General features: G+C 34.0%; 1 long non-coding RNA gene across 2 annotated transcripts in view; it reads left to right on the top strand.

The window, feature by feature from the left end:
• The window catches only part of LOC148947022 (uncharacterized), a 24,499-nt gene extending 17,241 nt beyond the window's left edge, over window positions 1-7,258 (top strand). The window contains exons 2-3 of one of the 2 annotated variants that reach the window (XR_016142449.1): window positions 5,486-5,688; window positions 7,163-7,258. This is a non-coding gene — a long non-coding RNA (uncharacterized LOC148947022). Of the gene's footprint in view, window positions 1-5,485; window positions 5,689-7,146 lie in introns of both variants that reach the window. The other variant, XR_016142450.1, reaches the window with a different exon arrangement.
• The last annotated feature ends 10,311 nt before the right edge of the window (window positions 7,259-17,569 follow it).

Consider the following 17,569-nt stretch of genomic DNA (forward strand, 5'->3'; position numbering starts at 1 on the left):
GCCCACTTAGAATTCAAAGCGGATTAAAAAGCGATGGGAGATCTGATAGCAGCGGATGCGTGCAAATGGCTTAGCGAAAAAATACCATTTTAAAAGTGCTTGTCGAATGTTAAATTTAAATTCGTTTTTTTTTTTTTTTCAAATTTTTAGTTTTTGTTTAAATGGAATGTTTTAATTATTTCATTATAATGCGTATTGCTTATAAATTAAGTGTTAAGGTGTTTTTTTGTTATATAAGTTCATGATAAAATTTCCTTTATACATCGCAAATTTTTTTAATGAAAGAAAATGAAATGGTTTAGAAGCAAATTTTAAGTTTTACTCATCAAAAGTTCTGCACCTGAGAAAATTTACCTTATTATTGAAAATAGGGATAGAAAAAAATTATGTATACACTAAAAAACTCTGACTTTTACATCTGAACTCGCATTAAAATCTTGAATGATGTCAATCCTAAGACATTAATGAGTCTGGGCTGAGACTTTATGTATATCAGTCGATTCAATTATCAACTTCCACCCAGCTGACTTGGAGCACAACCTGTCCTCGGAGAACCCTGGCACTGAAATATTCGCAGACAGTGGTCGGCCAAGGTCACGTTTAATTCTTCCAGCAAATTGGATAATTGATGCCCTTGTGGCTTGCATTAGTGCAGGTTCGCTCCATCTCGCTTTCTTTTCCAGAGGGGCATTGTAGCACGTATCTTCTCCCTTTAAAAAAGACAAAAATTTAGCATGTAAAAAAAAATGCATTTTGGGTTTGGAAAATAATTCAGTTTATGTTAGGCGTCTAAAGTAGTGTAAAATATTTTTTTTTTCAATTAAATAAGTATTTATATTTTCCCTTATTATCAAAATAAAAATAATCATTGTTACAAATTTAGATTTTTTAGAATGATTTTCAATTCTTAAACTAAGGTAAGTAGTATATATTCTAAATTGTTTTGGTTCTTCTTCTAAAGACTAAAAGCATCATTAGGCGAGCCCTACTCCCTGTCTATGTACCACATCCTTCCTGTCTGAGTATCTTGTAAAATAAAACTTAAACCAACCATTTTGTGAATTAAAACAAAAAAATGCCAATTAGAATTTTTATCCACGCACTTATCGAAGACGAAAGAAGCTTTGTAAGAGAGAAGAACTTTTTTCTCCATCCATATTAACAATTAAAGTGTAATTAAAATGTTGGATGGTCCTTTTTTTTAGAGCTCCCCCCCCCCAAACCCCAACCCCTCCCGGGGAGAACCCTTGGAAACCGGGAGCTTCCATCGAGGTAGGAGGATCGATACCCTTTCCGAGTTGGGGGTATTGGACTTCACAACACTGTTCAAATAGAACAGTCTCAAATTCTTTTCTCAAATGCATCTTTTTCAAAACGAAAATAATTGCCTTAGTTGGTTCAAAATAATGTTTTCTTTGCATGTGAAACCCATAATTGGAGATTACTAAAAACCTTCTTCCTGTCACAAGAAAACCCACTTAGAATTCAAAGCAGATTAAAAAGCGATGGGCGATCTGATAAGGCGCAAATGGTTTTAACGAAATAATACCAGTTTAAAGAGTGACTTGCCAAGCGTGAAAAACCAAATCGTTTTTTTTTTTGTTTAAAAGGAATTTATTATTTATTTAAAATTATCTGATCTGTTTTTTTTTTTAAGAGGTAATTTTTTTTTTTTTTTTTATAGAAATGCATAAAATGACTAATTTATATATATATATATCGCTAATTTGGTTAATGAAAGAAAATGAAATAGTTTAGAAACAAATTTTAAGTTTTTACTCATCAAAAGCTATGCGCCTGAGAAAATTTTGTCTTATTTTTGAAAATAGGGATAGAAAAAATTCTGTATATACTTACAAATTCTGACTTGGCTTCTATATCTGAACTCCTTTGCAAAACTTGAAGGGGGTCAAGCTCACAATCTTCAGTAGGCTGAGCTGAGGCATTATATGAAGCAGTCCATCCCCTTTTCATCTTCCTTCCAGTTGGCATGGAGCTAACACAGGGGTCAGAGGACCCTGCCATTAAAAGATTCGCGGGCATTGGCTGGTCCAGGTCATGTGTAGTTCTACCAGCGAATTTGATTACAGTCGCCCTTGTGGGTTGCATTAATGCAGGTTCACCATATCTTGCTTTCTTTTCAGAAGGGGGGTTATAGCACGTATCTTCTTCATTTAAAAAAAAAGACAAAAATTTAGCATGAAAAAAAAAATGCATTTTGAGTTTGGAAAAAAATTTAGTTTATGTTAGGCATTTAAAGTAGTTTAAAACATTTTTTTTTTTCAATTAAATAAATATTTATATTTTCCTTTATTATAAAAATAAAATGATCATTTTTACAAATTTATATTTTTTGGAATGATTTTCAGCTCTTAAACTAAGGTAAGCAGCATAGATTCTAAATTGTTTTGGTTCTTCTTCTTCTAAAGACTAAAAGCATCATTAGGCGAGCCCTACTCTCTATCTATGTACTCCATCCCTCCTGTCTGAGTATCTTGTAAAAGAAAACTTAAACCAACCATTTTTGTGAATTAAAAACAAAAAATGCCAATTAGAATTTTTATCCACGCACTTATCGAAGCCGTAATAGATTCTAAATTGTTTTGGTTCTTCTTCTTCTAAAGACTAAAAGCATCATTAGGCGAGCCCTACTCCCTATCTATGTACTCCATCCCTCCTGTCTGAGTATCTTGTAAAAGAAAACTTAAACCAACCATTTTTGTGAATTAAAAACAAAAAAATGCCAATTAGAATTTTTATCCACGCACTTATCGAAGCCGTAATAGATTCTAAACTGTTTTGGTTCTTCTTCTTCTAAAGACTAAAAGCATCATTAGGCGAGCCCTACTCCCTATCTATGTACTCCATCCCTCCTGTCTGAGTATCTTGTAAAAGAAAACTTAAACCAACCATTTTTGTGAATTAAAAACAAAAAAATGCCAATTAGAATTTTTATCCACGCACTTATCGAAGCCGTAATAGATTCTAAACTGTTTTGGTTCTTCTTCTTCTAAAGACTAAAAGCATCATTAGGCGAGCCCTACTCCCTGTCTACGTATCCCATCCTTCCTGTCTGAGTATCTTGTAAAAGAAAACTTAAACCAACCACTTTGTGAATTAAAAAAAAAAAAAAATATGCCAATTAGAATTTTTTATCCACGCACTTATCGGAGCCGTAATAGATTCTAAATTGTTTTGATTCTTCTTCTAAAGACTAAAAGCATCATTAGCCTACTATGATCTAAAATATCACTGAAATACATTTTCCAGCAGTACATGGTAGCGAACTATAAGTAAGGAAAAAACCGAAACTCTAAAAAGGAAGCTTTTGTAACAATTAATACATTAAAAAAAAATCAACATTTTATTCTAATCCCAAATTACCGATCGAAAGCTAAGCACTTTTTTCAAAAAACATCTCTAAAAAGACCCATTGATCTTGATAAAAATCGCACCGTAAATTTCAGCCTATAAGAGAACTAGAGGTTTCAGCTCCTAAAAACAGTAGGCTTCTAAGTGCATAAGTTCCCTTAGTTCTAGTGTAAGGAAAGAATTTCTTCCTTAACTTAATGACAAGACATTTTCTTTTTAATATAATAATGAGAATATTTTTACTCACCAGAAATTGCTTAGAATTATCCATTTTTCTATGTAAATGTTTTATAAAAGAAATGCTTGTAGTGTTATCTTGAATAAACTATTCAAAACTGTTGGAGAATCTAACATGAAACCTGAAAATATACAAAAAAATAATTAGCAACTAAAAAGACACACCGGTTTTGGTTTATCACTAAAAAAAAGACATTGAACTTTGAAATTGCGTAAATCTCCTGACAAAGAGAGAGTGTAATGACCAGAATAACCGGAAGAAACGTAAAGTCCACAAATAAAACAGGATGGAACATAAAGGCCCAGAATAACATGGAGATTCCTATATGTCTACGCAATATGGTACTTCTTAGTCTACTGTTAGTGGGACTCTTGTTTAAACTCGCTTACCCGTGATTTGAATTCACGGTGATTAAATCTAGAATAAATTAACGCATTAGAAATATATAGCATGGGGTATATATTTGGGAAAGCTTAGGTTAGATAGGGTTTGCTCCAAAAAAGATTAATATATTTCAAAAGCGAATTAAAAAATGCATCGAGTGGATTTTTACTTTATTTGTAGGCCATATATGTGAATTATTCAATATTTACTATTCCCAGTTTTGTGCGTGTGAAAATTCTATCGGTTGTGGTAATTCAAAAAACGTTATGTTGCAAGCCATCAGTTTTAAAAAAGAATAAAGAGACTAAAACTTAACTTTTTTATTCTATTTTACGTACCACTGACAAGTTGTTTTACTAAAGTAGGCTTCCTTAAGCCCTTGGTCAAAATACAATAAATTTGCTTCTAAAAACTTAATCTTATTACGATTTCTTTATGCAACTAGAAGTGAAATGATTTATATGAAAACATTAAAAAAATATTGGTATCTTAAGAAGAAGACAAGGTTTGTGGGCATAAGTTGGAAAAGTCGATCTTTTCTGCTCATCTCAGTGGAATAGAATATAAGTATTAGGTTTGCTGATTAAACTCTTTTTGAACCTTTATAGCCGGGATCGTACCCTGTCTGAATGGCCGTGGAGTCATCGAAACTGATCTATGAGCTTTCTGGTAAGACAAGTACTATCTTTAGCTCAGTTCATTAAAATGTGGTCGTTAACACTAAGCTTTCTAAATAGATCTAAAACCAGCTAGTTCTTCTCAAATGGGTTCTTATTAATACCATAAATTCTAAAAAAGGTTCTGTAATGGAAGCTGAATAGGGAGGGTATCGAGACAAGAAGGACACAAAGTCAGTTTTAAAGCACGATTATAAATCAATTTCAAAATTAATCCATAATTTCGCCCAAAGTCCATTTTAATCTGCAAGTTCTGTAATATGATTTAACAAAATGGTTAATTGATACACTGAGACTTTGAAAGATTGTAGCGTGATTTCTTACACTTCCATGGGGAAATTAGGTCTTCTTCATTATACATCCACTGTTTCTTAACATGGAAAACATCAAGAAAATGACACATATATCAACTACTGTTGTTCATCAGGCATAACATTGACCCAAGACGAAGGCATCAACAATTGGTCGCTATTCTGGACGACTCTCTTCCGTTTCCTCGTTATCATCAGTATTTCCAACACTTAAAATGAAACTTGATAATTTACAGCAAATGATTCATTCTTGCTTTATTTTATCTAAATGTTTGCATAGAATTTTCACTAGACGGATAGGAAGCGTTTTTTTGTAGGGGAGGGGGGTAGAAAATTAACAACAAGGGAACAGGTGAAGTGTATACAAAATATTTATAGGAAGTTAAAAAGGGATTTTTAAGAATGGATACATTGTGATGGTATGGAGGATCGGGCCTGAAGAAAGCCCGTCCCACTGTTTGTTTGCCCAGATATTTTTTTCTATTTATGTTTTTTTTTTTTAGGATAACTATCCGTTTGAGCCGCCTTTTGCTCATATAGTTGCCCCTATTATCAATGGTAGATATGTTTTAGTGGGCAGAGCCATCCAAATGGAACATTGACTAAACAAGGATAGTGCACAGCTCATAATTTGGGATCTGTTGTTATACAAATTGCAGTGACTCTCGTCAAAGGAAAGGCACGGATCCAATTGGGACCAAATAAGGTAATATTCATTTTTGGTTCACAAATGTATTCTCTACAATAATAGCAGCTAAAGGCAGTGTACTAAAAGAGAGAAGAAAAACATTAAGATAGTTAATACATAATGTTTTGGGTACATGTTTTGGTGAAGAACAAATTATCCTCCAAACAGTTATTAATTTAGTAAAAGAATGTATTGATCATCAGGAAAGAAATTAAGATTTTTTACAAACTAACCATAGATTAAAGAATGTTCCAAAATAAGTGCTCTATCTTTCATTGATATTTTTATGTAAAATTCATGTCCGACACCTTTAGATTTTATTCCTCAATGATAAAATGTGTTTATGTCTTTTTAAATTATAGTTTTGTTCATTAACATACCTGTACAAAGGGGTTCTGTGAAGTCCCCTTCAAAGGGAATTCCTCAAAATCTTAAAAAAGTAGCACCACCCTGATCCCGCTTATATTGTGGCAGAGTTTCAATAAGGAACGCGCATTGTGGTATACCAATTAAACTTTGTAGAGCTTATGTAATTCCGAACCTAAAATTTGATATCCTCAAACGCTGGTGCAAGAAAATTAAAGTTAATTGGATGACACAAAGTGGGTCAAAATTTAATGTTAAAAGTTTGCTCAAAGACTAAAATTTACTTTTAAACGTTCATTTTAGTCTTAATTGTAATAATTTTGTGTATTTTCTGAAGCGAAGATACTAAACTTTAAAAATAAGCTATAAAAATATATATCACTGATTTGAGCTATGAGTGTAGTATATTATGTGTAATAATCGATGAAGGTATCGCTTTTTTACCTTTAGATATATCGTTCTATGAATTTAAGTGTTCTTGAACTTGAATTTTTGTTCAAGTTTCTTTTTGAATCGTATAACAGGTATTGTATTAAAAATGGAAATCAAGTTTTTCTTCAGAAACTTCAAAATTATATTACATGCTTAATATAAAGTTAATCATACGAATTAAATTCGAGTTGTATGTTTATAAGTCTGTTAAAAACCATAAAGTCTTCTATTTTAATTAATTTTGTTAGTTAGCAGTTTTAAGAACTCATTTATGTCTATTTTTCTTTTTTTTGCATTGACCTAAAAAAAAATCATAAACTCAAATTCATTAATTAATACTATTTAAAAATAAGTAATTTCATGGGGAGGGGGATAAATAATTCTAGTGGGAAAGAACACAAAACTTTAAAATTTGAGTGTAAGGTGATTAAACCGATTTAAGAAAGATAGTTTAGGTGAAATGTCTTAATCGGGAAATTTTGTTTTAAGTACAATAGATAATAGATGATGCTAAATTTATTCTAACTTATCTAATGTATGTTATACAATAATAATAGTTTCAAACCTTTCAACACTTACAAAGCATTCATCAATCACTATTTTCATCAGCTATCTATTCTAATGGACTCTTATACATTCTGACAGTATACTAATTTCTTTTAAAAAAGGTTATTTTAGAATCAATATGTTTTAGCACGTGCTCAACAGTGTTTCAAGTCGTTGGTTCAGATTCGTGAGAAAAACGGCAGGTATACTTCGCCCAAAGGAGATGGCTAGTGTCTCCTTTTCCTTCCTTTTTTTATATTCCATTTTTGACTTCTTTGTTTATGCGATGCGCGTGAAAAATTAAGGACTTAAACAAGAAAACACGCAAATACGTGAGAAAGATCAAGGTCTAGGAGCTAAAACCCTATTCCTTCGACCTTATTTGTCAATATTGCGCAACTTTTTTTTTCCAACAACTCTCACTGTCATTGCTTCCTTTTTCTCTTTCAGTTGTTCAGTTTTTCACAATCGCATATCTTCTTAAAATTAAGCACGGGGGAGGGGTCAGGAGAGGACATGTGCCCTTTCCTTAGATTCCCCTCCCAGATTTTGAAAAATATATCTTTTTGGGGGGTGTTTTTTTCATTGAAAAAGGTATATTTCGTATTTTAATTGAGAAAATTGAAAAAATTACTAGTTTGCCCTTCTTCCCCTAAATCTTGAAAAATATATTTTTTCTCCTGTGGGTTTTCTTGAATTGACCCCACTGAAGTTAAAACTAATCCCTTTTTTAGACGCACTTCGTGAAATTGTGGAAAGCCATTGTTTTGTTTTGTTTTAAAGGTAAAGACAATGAAATAAAAATAATGCTGACAAGGGAAATAAAAAAGAATATTAGCCAATATAATTTATTTGTTTCGGTAGCCGGTTATTTATTTTGCAACAATTATATTTAAACAAAATAGAAATAGGGCGTCCCCTTTCCTTGAACCAAAAATGAGTAATAGTTTAGTGGACGCCAATAGATTTTTGCGTTATCAATAAAAGTATTAGGTCTTACAAAAGATGTTTTTATGCCTCGTTTAAGTCCTGTTTAGATGTCTCAATTTAGATTTGTATGTTTTACCTGTATGAATAAATAGGGAAAATCTTTGGTTCTAATAGAAAAATTTGTACATTGGAGTCCCGATGATCTACTGAGGAATCTTCCAAAAAATGTTCTTGTGGCCTGGGAAGAGGTGATACTAATGGTGGTAGCCCGTACCGTGGTAATATAGGAAGATCGACATATAACACACGTAAAGACTACTACAAGATGGATTTCAGTGAATCAAACAGAAATCCTTCAGAGTCAACATTCAATCTTGCAGCTGATCAAAGTATAAACACAAATTAGCGGTACGCAATCCATAAGCGAGAAATGATGGAAAAACAAGACAAGTTTTTGTCTTGGAATGTTCAAGGACTAAGGAATAAAAAAAGTGAAGTGGAATCTGAAATAACAAAATTTGATTTTGTTGCGTTAGTAGAGTCATGGCACAGTGGTGATGAAGTGCCATCTTTTCGTGCTTTCATAACTGAACATGTTGCCCGTTCCGTGTCAAGGAACTCGTGGTATTACGGTGGTATCTTAGTGCTTTTAAAGAGTAATTCTTTTTTGTCTTTTAATAAGTTGAAAAGTGAATCAGAAAACCTTGTTTGGATCAGATTGGTATGTCACTCAGGTCTCAAATTGTTGGAATGTGCAGCTTATGTCCCACCGCAATCTAGCTCATATAATGCAGAAGATAAATGGTCTATATTAGGAAAAGAAGCTACAGTTTTTCGTAGTAAATTTATGTCCCATAAAATATTGCTGGTAGGAGACTTTAATGCTTAAACAGCTGATTTGGTTGAGCTACCTGTTGTTGATACACCGGCCGTTTATGATGTTGTTCCTTATATGCATAGGATCCCAAGAAAGAGCATGGATGATAAAAGAAAAGTAAATGTTTGGGGTAGAAAACTCCTGGAACTTTGTTCGGAGGGTGGAGTTGGGACTGGAAATGGGAGGTTTGGGGTGGATTAGTCAAGAGGTGATTATACTTGCTTTTCGGGTCTGAGGCCTAGTATTATTGATTAGGTTTTGGTTGACCTTGGTTTGGATGTGGAATCACTGAATGTTGAAGTTTTGAATATTCAGTTGTCTGACCACCTACCGATTAAGTTAAGCTTAGGCCTTGAGTGTAGAGTTAATGAATATGGTTCTTTGCAGTTTAGGTATACTTCACTAAGTAGACAGCTAAAGAGAGAGTGGAGTGAGAGTGAACTGAATGCATTAAGCGCTATATTTAGTAAAGAGCAGGTTTGTCGGAGACTAGATCAGCTAAGGTTAAGTAGTGATTCTAGTGATGAATTAGAAGCTAATTTTAATGCGTTATTGCTGGAGCTATCAACACCAGTATTGAGTTCATTAAAACCAGTTCGTGAAAGTTTTTATGACTTTAGTTGTTTAAGTAGTAAAATTTTTTTAGCAGAGGCCCTAAATCAGGTAGAGCAAGCTAGAAATGAGGTTGAGAAAGCCACACTATTTGTTAGGCTTCGCGAGGTTAGGACATGTCATAAGAGATTAATAAAAGTTAAGAAAAGAGATTTTAATACACGTCAAATCAAGCAAATGAGCCGTTTTTACTTGGAGAGTAATATGAAGGAATTTTGGAGAAGGGTAAACCAAAGACAAGGAAAAGCGCCAGAGGGAATCCCTGATCCAAATAGCTTGCCGGAACATTTCGCAAGTAAAGAAGAAGGAGATCTTAGTAAGTGGTGTGATGAAGAATTTGGGAATATTTGGGAGGAATATAATTACCATATGAGGGCGGAAGATTATTCGTTAACAGAGGAGGTAGATAATGAGGAGGTTGCACATGTGTTAAGGAAATTGGATAGAGCAACAGCTCCTGGAATTTATGGAATTACAACTCGTTTATATAAAAAGTTTTCAAGATTATTTATGCCAATGTTTATACTGCTGTTTCATCAGGAATTTGGGTTTCAGGATGGAAGACGTCTTTAATTTTACCGTTATTTCAAAAAGGGGATCCGAGGTTGCATTACAACTATAGGCCTATAGCTCTGGTACCATGTTTCAGTAAGATTCTAGAGAAATTTATTGATAACAGACTAGCTAATTGGTTAAAGAAGAATCGAATAATTCGTGAGGAACAAGGTGGATTCAGGGAAGGATATAGCACAGTTGACAGGGTATTTGTACTTAAGGCGTTGAGAGAAAAGTATAGCAGAGGTAAGAGTAATCTATTGGTAGCTTTCGTTGATTTTGAGAGAGTGCGTAGAATTGTTGAGGATAGAACTGCCCTGCATTTTTGTTCGACTAGTGTGTGATATGTATAGGCTAACAAGAGGAATGGTTAAGGTAGCAGGGAAAGGGTTTTCGATTTATTTAGTTGCGAGGTAGGAGTTAAACAGGGTAGCACCTTATTACCGAGGCTATTTTGTTTATATATTATCGATATTGTTGAGTTTTTTGAAGTAAAATGGAAGCCAACAGTGAGTTTAGGAAATTTAGCTTTGTCTCTGTTGTTATTTGCGGATGATGTGGTACTAATAGCTAGAAGCGCCGAAGATTTGCAAATATTGTTCAACATATTAGATGTTTATTTGGAAAAAAAGAAAATGAGATTAAATATCCAAAAGACTGAAATTGTAGTTTTTGAGACAATTAAAAATAATGATAAATATTTATTTAAGGGTATTGAGTTGAAAAAAAGTACAACTTTTAAGTATTTAGGGTTTTTTATTAAATAATAAAGGAAATCGGAAGGATCATGTGAAAGAAATGGTGGGTAGAGGTAAAGCGGTTTCTTCAGCAGTTAAAAGGAATTCAGCTTTAAATGAAATTAAAAATATTAAAATGCATAAGTATTTATTTCAATCCAAAATGTGCCCTACTATTCATTATAGTGCGGAGCTTTGAGGATATGAGGTGATCCCGCAATTAGAAATGGTCCAACTTCAATATTATAAAAGATTGGTTAGGGTACATGCTACAACTCATGCACAGGCTCTTAAGGGAGTGTTTTTTTTCTGGGATCCTTAAATCTTCATCCTGGGAGACGATTATAGCAGTGACTGGATTTATAAAAGAGGGTTTAAAAACATGTAAATAATGGGTTTAAGCTTTTTGTTTGTTGTTTGTAGTTATACCATTTATTTAAGTGTATGCTGGCTGTTGTCTTATATAATTATTGTAATGTTTGTGTATTGCCTAGCGGCTAAATTAATTATCTATCTGTCTATCTATAGGTATACCTCATGGGTCTCTATTGGAACCAATACTTTTTTGAATTTATATAAATAATCTTCCAAATTGCATGCCTTCAAAATAAGAATTAACGATATTGTTTGTGGATGACACAGCAATTGGTGTGAAGGGGGGCAGTGAGGAGGAGCTATGAGTGTCCCTCAATACTGTTGCCCTGAATGTAAATTCTTGGTTTCATTATAATTGACTAATACCTAACCTAGAGAAGTCGGAATTTATTGTTTTTGAGAGAAGTTCAAAGTCAATGAGGCGTGTGTCATCAAACTATTAATATTGGGATTTCCTCCATAAAATAGTAAAGGTATTCAGATATCTAGGTATTAATATAGGTTCAACTTTGTCGTTTAGAGCCCATATTAGTAAACTCATGGCAACAGTTACCAGTAATCTTGGTTGTTTGCATCGTTTGAAGTTTCTGTTTCCGTAGCAGATCATGAGGACTTTATATTTTTCATAAGTTGAATGTTATTTTCAATATTGCCCGAGCGTATGGATGTTGACTTTCCCTTCGCATTTACGGGGACTCCAAATTGTTCAGAATAAATCAAATAGAATCCTGGACCATTTTTTAAAACACCTAAGGAAGAGAGAAAAATTATCTGAAACTAAAACATCTTTTTTATTTCTGGATATTCTTGATTTGCAACAAAATTTTCACCTTAACTTGGGCATTTGGTTTTTAATCATCCAACATAGAGATTATTTTTTCCTTAGCATGAAACTTTTGGTTGAAATAATCATTTATCAAGAGCTAGGAATAAGTACCTTTTTTCGTTGTTTAAAAATGAGAGATCAAGACTAAGTATGAGGTATCAACTTCCCCAGATTGCCAAAAACAGGGGCGTTGTTTGGGGGTGGCAAGGGGGGGGGGGCAGTTACCCTCCCCCAATAATGTGGAGAAAAAATATTATACATCCCATGCCCTTTGACCATGCTCTTTTTCCCCAAATTCATGCGATAAAAATTTTGAGACAGCCATTTTGTTAAAAATGATTCAAAGGTTCAGATATGGACCCCTCTTGCCCCCCCCCAATAAAAATGCTGGAGAATCGCCCCTGGCCAAAAATATAAGTTGCTTGATATAGCAAGTGAATTACATCTCTCTCTCTCTCTCTCTCTCTCTCTCTCTCTCTCTCTCTCTCTCTCTCTCTCTCTCTCTCTCTCTCTCTCTCTATATACATATATATATATATATATATATATATATATATATATATATATATATATATATATATATATATATATATATATATATATATATATATATATATATATATATATATATATATATATATATATATATATATATATATATATATATATATATATATATATATATATATATATATATATATATATATATATATATATATATATATATATATATATATATATATATATATATATATATATATATATATATATATATATGTGTGTGTGTGTGTGTGTGTGTGTGTGTGTGTGTGTGTGTGTGTGTGTGTGTGTGTGTGTGTGTGTGTGTGTGTGTGTGTGTGTGTGTGTGTGTGTGTGTGTGTGTGTGTGTGTGTGTGTGTGTGTGTGTGTGTGTGTGTGTGTGATGTATATATATATATATATATATATATATATATATATATATATATATATATATATATATATATATATATATATATATATATATATATATATATATATATATATATATATATAATGGGCAAATTGGGCAAATTGCATAACTATTGGGCGTTGACCTTCCCAATAGCCCTAGAGATGTAGTCACTTGGCGATTCAGCTGTGTTGAACAAAATGGCTGTCTCAAGCTTTGATTGGAAGTGCTTGGAAAGTTATGAGCTAAAGAGGAAAGCTGATTGCCCTCTAATCGTGTTTGAATATTAAAAAGGGCACTAAAACTTTGAGTTTACAATCAAATTAGCTCTTTTAAAATATCAATTATATTACTAATTTTGATGGAGCAGCACTGCCTACGATATCTTCTATATGCCCCTTTATTACCTACATGCATATAGTTTTTTTTGTTTAATAGAAACATCCTCTAAACGTTCCCAAAAAGTTTCAACTTATTGCCCTTAGTGTCATTAGTTACAGTAAGCGTAGAAATAGTATTAAAGTATGTTCATAGTCTCTTCTGGTTAGTTTAAAATCTCTCACAACTTACCCTGAAAGGTCTAACTTAAAATGTGAGCTCTGATTATAATATTGCTTTGTCACCCTTTTGACAATCTACGCGGTCATAGTTTGTTTTGATATAGTTCAACATCCTCCTAAATGTTCCTGGAAAGCTTCACTTTAATACCCTTAGCTTGTGTAGTACCAATGGCTGTAGTAGCAGTAGTAGCATTAGTAACAGTATTCATATAGCACCTTTGGTTTTTTTTCAACATCCTCTTCAAGACACTATGAAAATTTCGACTTAATACCATCAACATTTCCAGAACCATTGCTGATATATCCTCTTGGCAACCTAATTTGGCATTTTGTGTTTCGATTTAGTTCAATGCAATTTGAATATTTTCCAAATTTTCATGTTAATGCCCTTAACTTTGGTAGCAGTAGAATTAACAGCAGTAGTCTTAGCTTTAGTAGCAGTTGTAGCAGTAACAGTAATAAAGTGATGCTCGTATAAACTTCAGAGAAGGCTCACTTGATTGAAAATGGAAAGTTCGAGCTTAGTTTTTAATATTCAAAAGAGATCCGAGGTCAACTATCCCCCCCCCCCCTCCGCCTTCTTTTTCCAAACCCATCTGATGAAAATTTTGTGATAGGTATTTTGTTAAAAATATTTCAAGGTTCAGATAACAAAAACTCTAGTGTTGACGCAGTCCCCCAGGGCCTAGGGGTAGGCGTTGTAAGTTATGCCCTGGGGCGTATATAGTTATTAAGGAAGGGATAATCGTATAAACTTCATAGAGGGGCTCATTTGATTGAAAATTGAAAGTTCTAATTTACTTTTTAAGAGTTAAAAGTGTTTGGAGGGCAGCTAGCTTCCCTCCCCTCCACTCGATTTAGTTTTTTCCCAGAGGCATTTCATATAGAAAGGGTCGTCGTATAAACTTCAAAAGGGGCTCCTTCAATTGGAAATTGAGAGTTCTAGTGCCCTTTTTAAGAGTAAAAGTGATCTGTGGGCAACTAGCCCCCCCCCCCAAGCCCTCTCCCCCTGAATATATCTGATGAAAAAGTTAAGGTAGCCATTTTGTTGAAAGTATTTCAAAGATCATGTGACAAAAACTCCTTTATATAAGGCCATTTCGTTAAAAATAGTTCAAAGGTCAGATAAGAAAAACTCCTGTTTCGGCGCAACCCGGGCAGGTGTCGTAAGGATTACTCTGGGTTATACATGACTCTTAAGGAAGATATGCTCGCATAAACTTCGGAGAGGGCTCATTTTCATTCGAAATTGAAAGTTCTAGTTCACTTTTAAAGAGTCAAAAGATATCGAAGGGCAACTAGCCCCCCTCCATCCCCTTTTTTCGTCAAACCTATCCCATAATAACTCTGAGACAGCATTCTTAAATGTAGTTCAAAGATCATATTACGAAAACTCCGGGGTCGACACAACCCCCCAGGGCACGGAGGCAGGCGTTGTAAGTAATGCTCTGGGGGTATATGTTGTTCTTATGGAAGGGATGCTCGTATAAACTTTAGAGAGGGCTTATATGATTAGAAATTGAAAGTTATCGTTCACTTTTTGAGATTCAAAAGATATCGGAGGGCAACTAGACCCCCCTTTCCACGCCCTATTTTCCTCAAACCCATCCGGTAAAAACTAAGAGAGAGCCATTTTTTTCAAAATGGTTCAAAGATCATATAACAAAAATACGGGGTTGACAAAATTCTTCCTGGCCCGGGGTACACGTTTTAAGTTATGCTTGGGGGGCATACATAGCTGTTATGGAAGTGATGCTCATAATAAAAGAGAAAAAATATTTATCTCACCTTAAACTTGTAAATAAGATGCTTTTAATTAAAGCCAAAGGAAATAGCACGGATTTGAAGTAACACAAATTCTTTGACTTTTAATATGAATCGGCACTTCATAGTGTTAACTATAAAAGAAACACAATTTTTAATTGAGTCATCTAGAATCAAAGCAATATGAAAAATATGAATTACAAGCACCGTGATTTTTATTTTTACTTTTTGTCTGAACTGGAACTTCAGGAAAGAGCCTGAAAATATGTTGCCTCAAAAGTTTTTTGTCGAGTTAGTCGAATCAAAAGTTTTTGAAGTTAGTCGATTTTACGACTTAGAGTCGTGCTCGAAACCTATTTCGGTAGTTAGGTTTCAGGCCACTTTTTAATGCTTATTAACATCTAGAACATCTAGAAAACGTTTATTAAGAACTGTACTTCAGTTTATTTAGAACTGTACTTCAGATTGAAAATTATTTTTATATATTTTATTAACTAGAACTTTTCATTTTTATTCAAATGAACTCTCCGAATTTTATACGAGTATCCCTTTCTGAAGAACCATATACAGCCCGAGGAAATAGCTTACAATGCCTGCCCCCGGGCCCTGGGGGGTTGTGTCGACACCAGAGTTTTTGTTATTTGTAAAAAGATGGCTATCTCAAAATTTTCTATCGGATGGGCTTGAGGAAAACAGGCGTGCGTGGGGGGAGCCTAGGGGCCCTCTGGTCTCTCTTGACTCTCAAAAATTAAACTAAAACTTTCCATTTCCATTCAAATCGACACTTGCTGAAGTTTATATGAGGATTCGCTTCCATAAGAACAATAAATGCCCCCAGGGCACAACTTTAAACGTCTGCCCCCGGGCACTGGGTGGTTGTGTCAACACCGGAGTTTTTTTTTATCTGACCTTTGAATGATTTTTAACAAAATGGCTATCTCAAAATTTTTATCGCATGAATTTGGGGGAAAAGAGGCGTGGGGGAATAGTCACCCACTGATCTCTTTTGAATGTTCAAAACTGAACTGGAACTTTCAGTTTTCTACCAAATGAGACCTCTCTGAGGTTTATACGAGCATCACTTCCATAACAGCTATGTCTGCCCCCCAAGCATAACTTAAAACGTGTACCCCGGGCCAGGAAGAATTTTGTCAACCCCGTATTTTTGTTATATGATCTTTGAACCATTTTGAAAAAAATGGCTCTCTCTTAGTTTTTACCGGATGGGTTTGAGGAAAATAGGGCGTGGAAAGGGGGGTCTAGTTGCCCTCCGATATCTTTTGAATCTCAAAAAGTGATCAGTAAAGCGCTAGTTTTTTTTTTTTTTATTAATTTACTCAAAGTAGTTGTCATAGGTTTTGGTACTGACTTTATCTTAAAAAAGAAGACTGCTAAATTTTAAAATTAAGGAAAATAAACATATTTGCAGCTCCTGTAAATTGGAAAAAAAGTAAAAACAAAAGCAGCTATCCAGAACGTAGAATTCCGATAAGATAGTACCCGGTACACAGAGCCCGGTAATCAATTGGCTAATGGTCTTTTACCTCATGCTTTTTAATACCTCTTAGAAAATTAAGGAAATGTTTAGGGATGGCTAGATTAAGGGATGGTCCATGCAGTTGCTCTATGTGTGGATAGATGGATGAGTCTTTGCATCAAATTTTAGGGAAATTCAGGGAATTGCGGCTGGATAATTTTTATAGGGAGGTCTGCGGGAGGGATTGGACTTTGTAAATTTTGAAAATTAGGTGCTATTGAGATATAAATAGCATGGGAAGGTTTGTCCAGGAAGGTATGAGGCATCGTGAAGATTTTCTTGAATAGTCAGTTTTATTGTTTTGTCATGAAAAGTTTTGTTGTTGTACTTTTTTTTGCTTGTTTGTTGTGTGTCACCATGGCCCAACTGGGTTTTCTTGTGAATATTTCTATCCATCTATATAAATATGCCCGGTAAATACAGAACAGATATCTGATACCCTGTAAGGGACTCTTGGTAGTACCCGGTACAACTGTTTTGGAAGATGACCTGTAGATCCCGGTAGACGGTCAGTCAGAGATCCATTACCTTTTGTTAATATATCCGTATCATTCATTAAATGTTTTTAGGTATTGGTTTCAATACCCAAAGCCGGTACGGTATTAAAGAAAAATCACAACCCGGTGGTAAATCTTACGAAGAAAAAGTTTATACCGATATGGATCAAAGCTCATCAAGACTCACTGTTTCACCAGTCATCGAGTACACTCTACCTAAGGGTAAAAAAGATGTCCTTGTTACCGAGCGAGTGATAATTGAAGGAGGGAAGAAGATAACATTTGAGGTAGCACCCTCTGGTTCATAGAAAAAGCTAGAGCTGGGAGCACCGGTAAATATTCAATCCTTTCTGT

The sequence above is a fragment of the Artemia sp. Qi Xiang Cuo genome, chromosome 11, assembly GCF_049724085.1.
Source record: "Artemia sp. Qi Xiang Cuo chromosome 11, ASM4972408v1, whole genome shotgun sequence".
NCBI classification, from domain to species: domain Eukaryota; kingdom Metazoa; phylum Arthropoda; class Branchiopoda; order Anostraca; family Artemiidae; genus Artemia; species Artemia sp. Qi Xiang Cuo.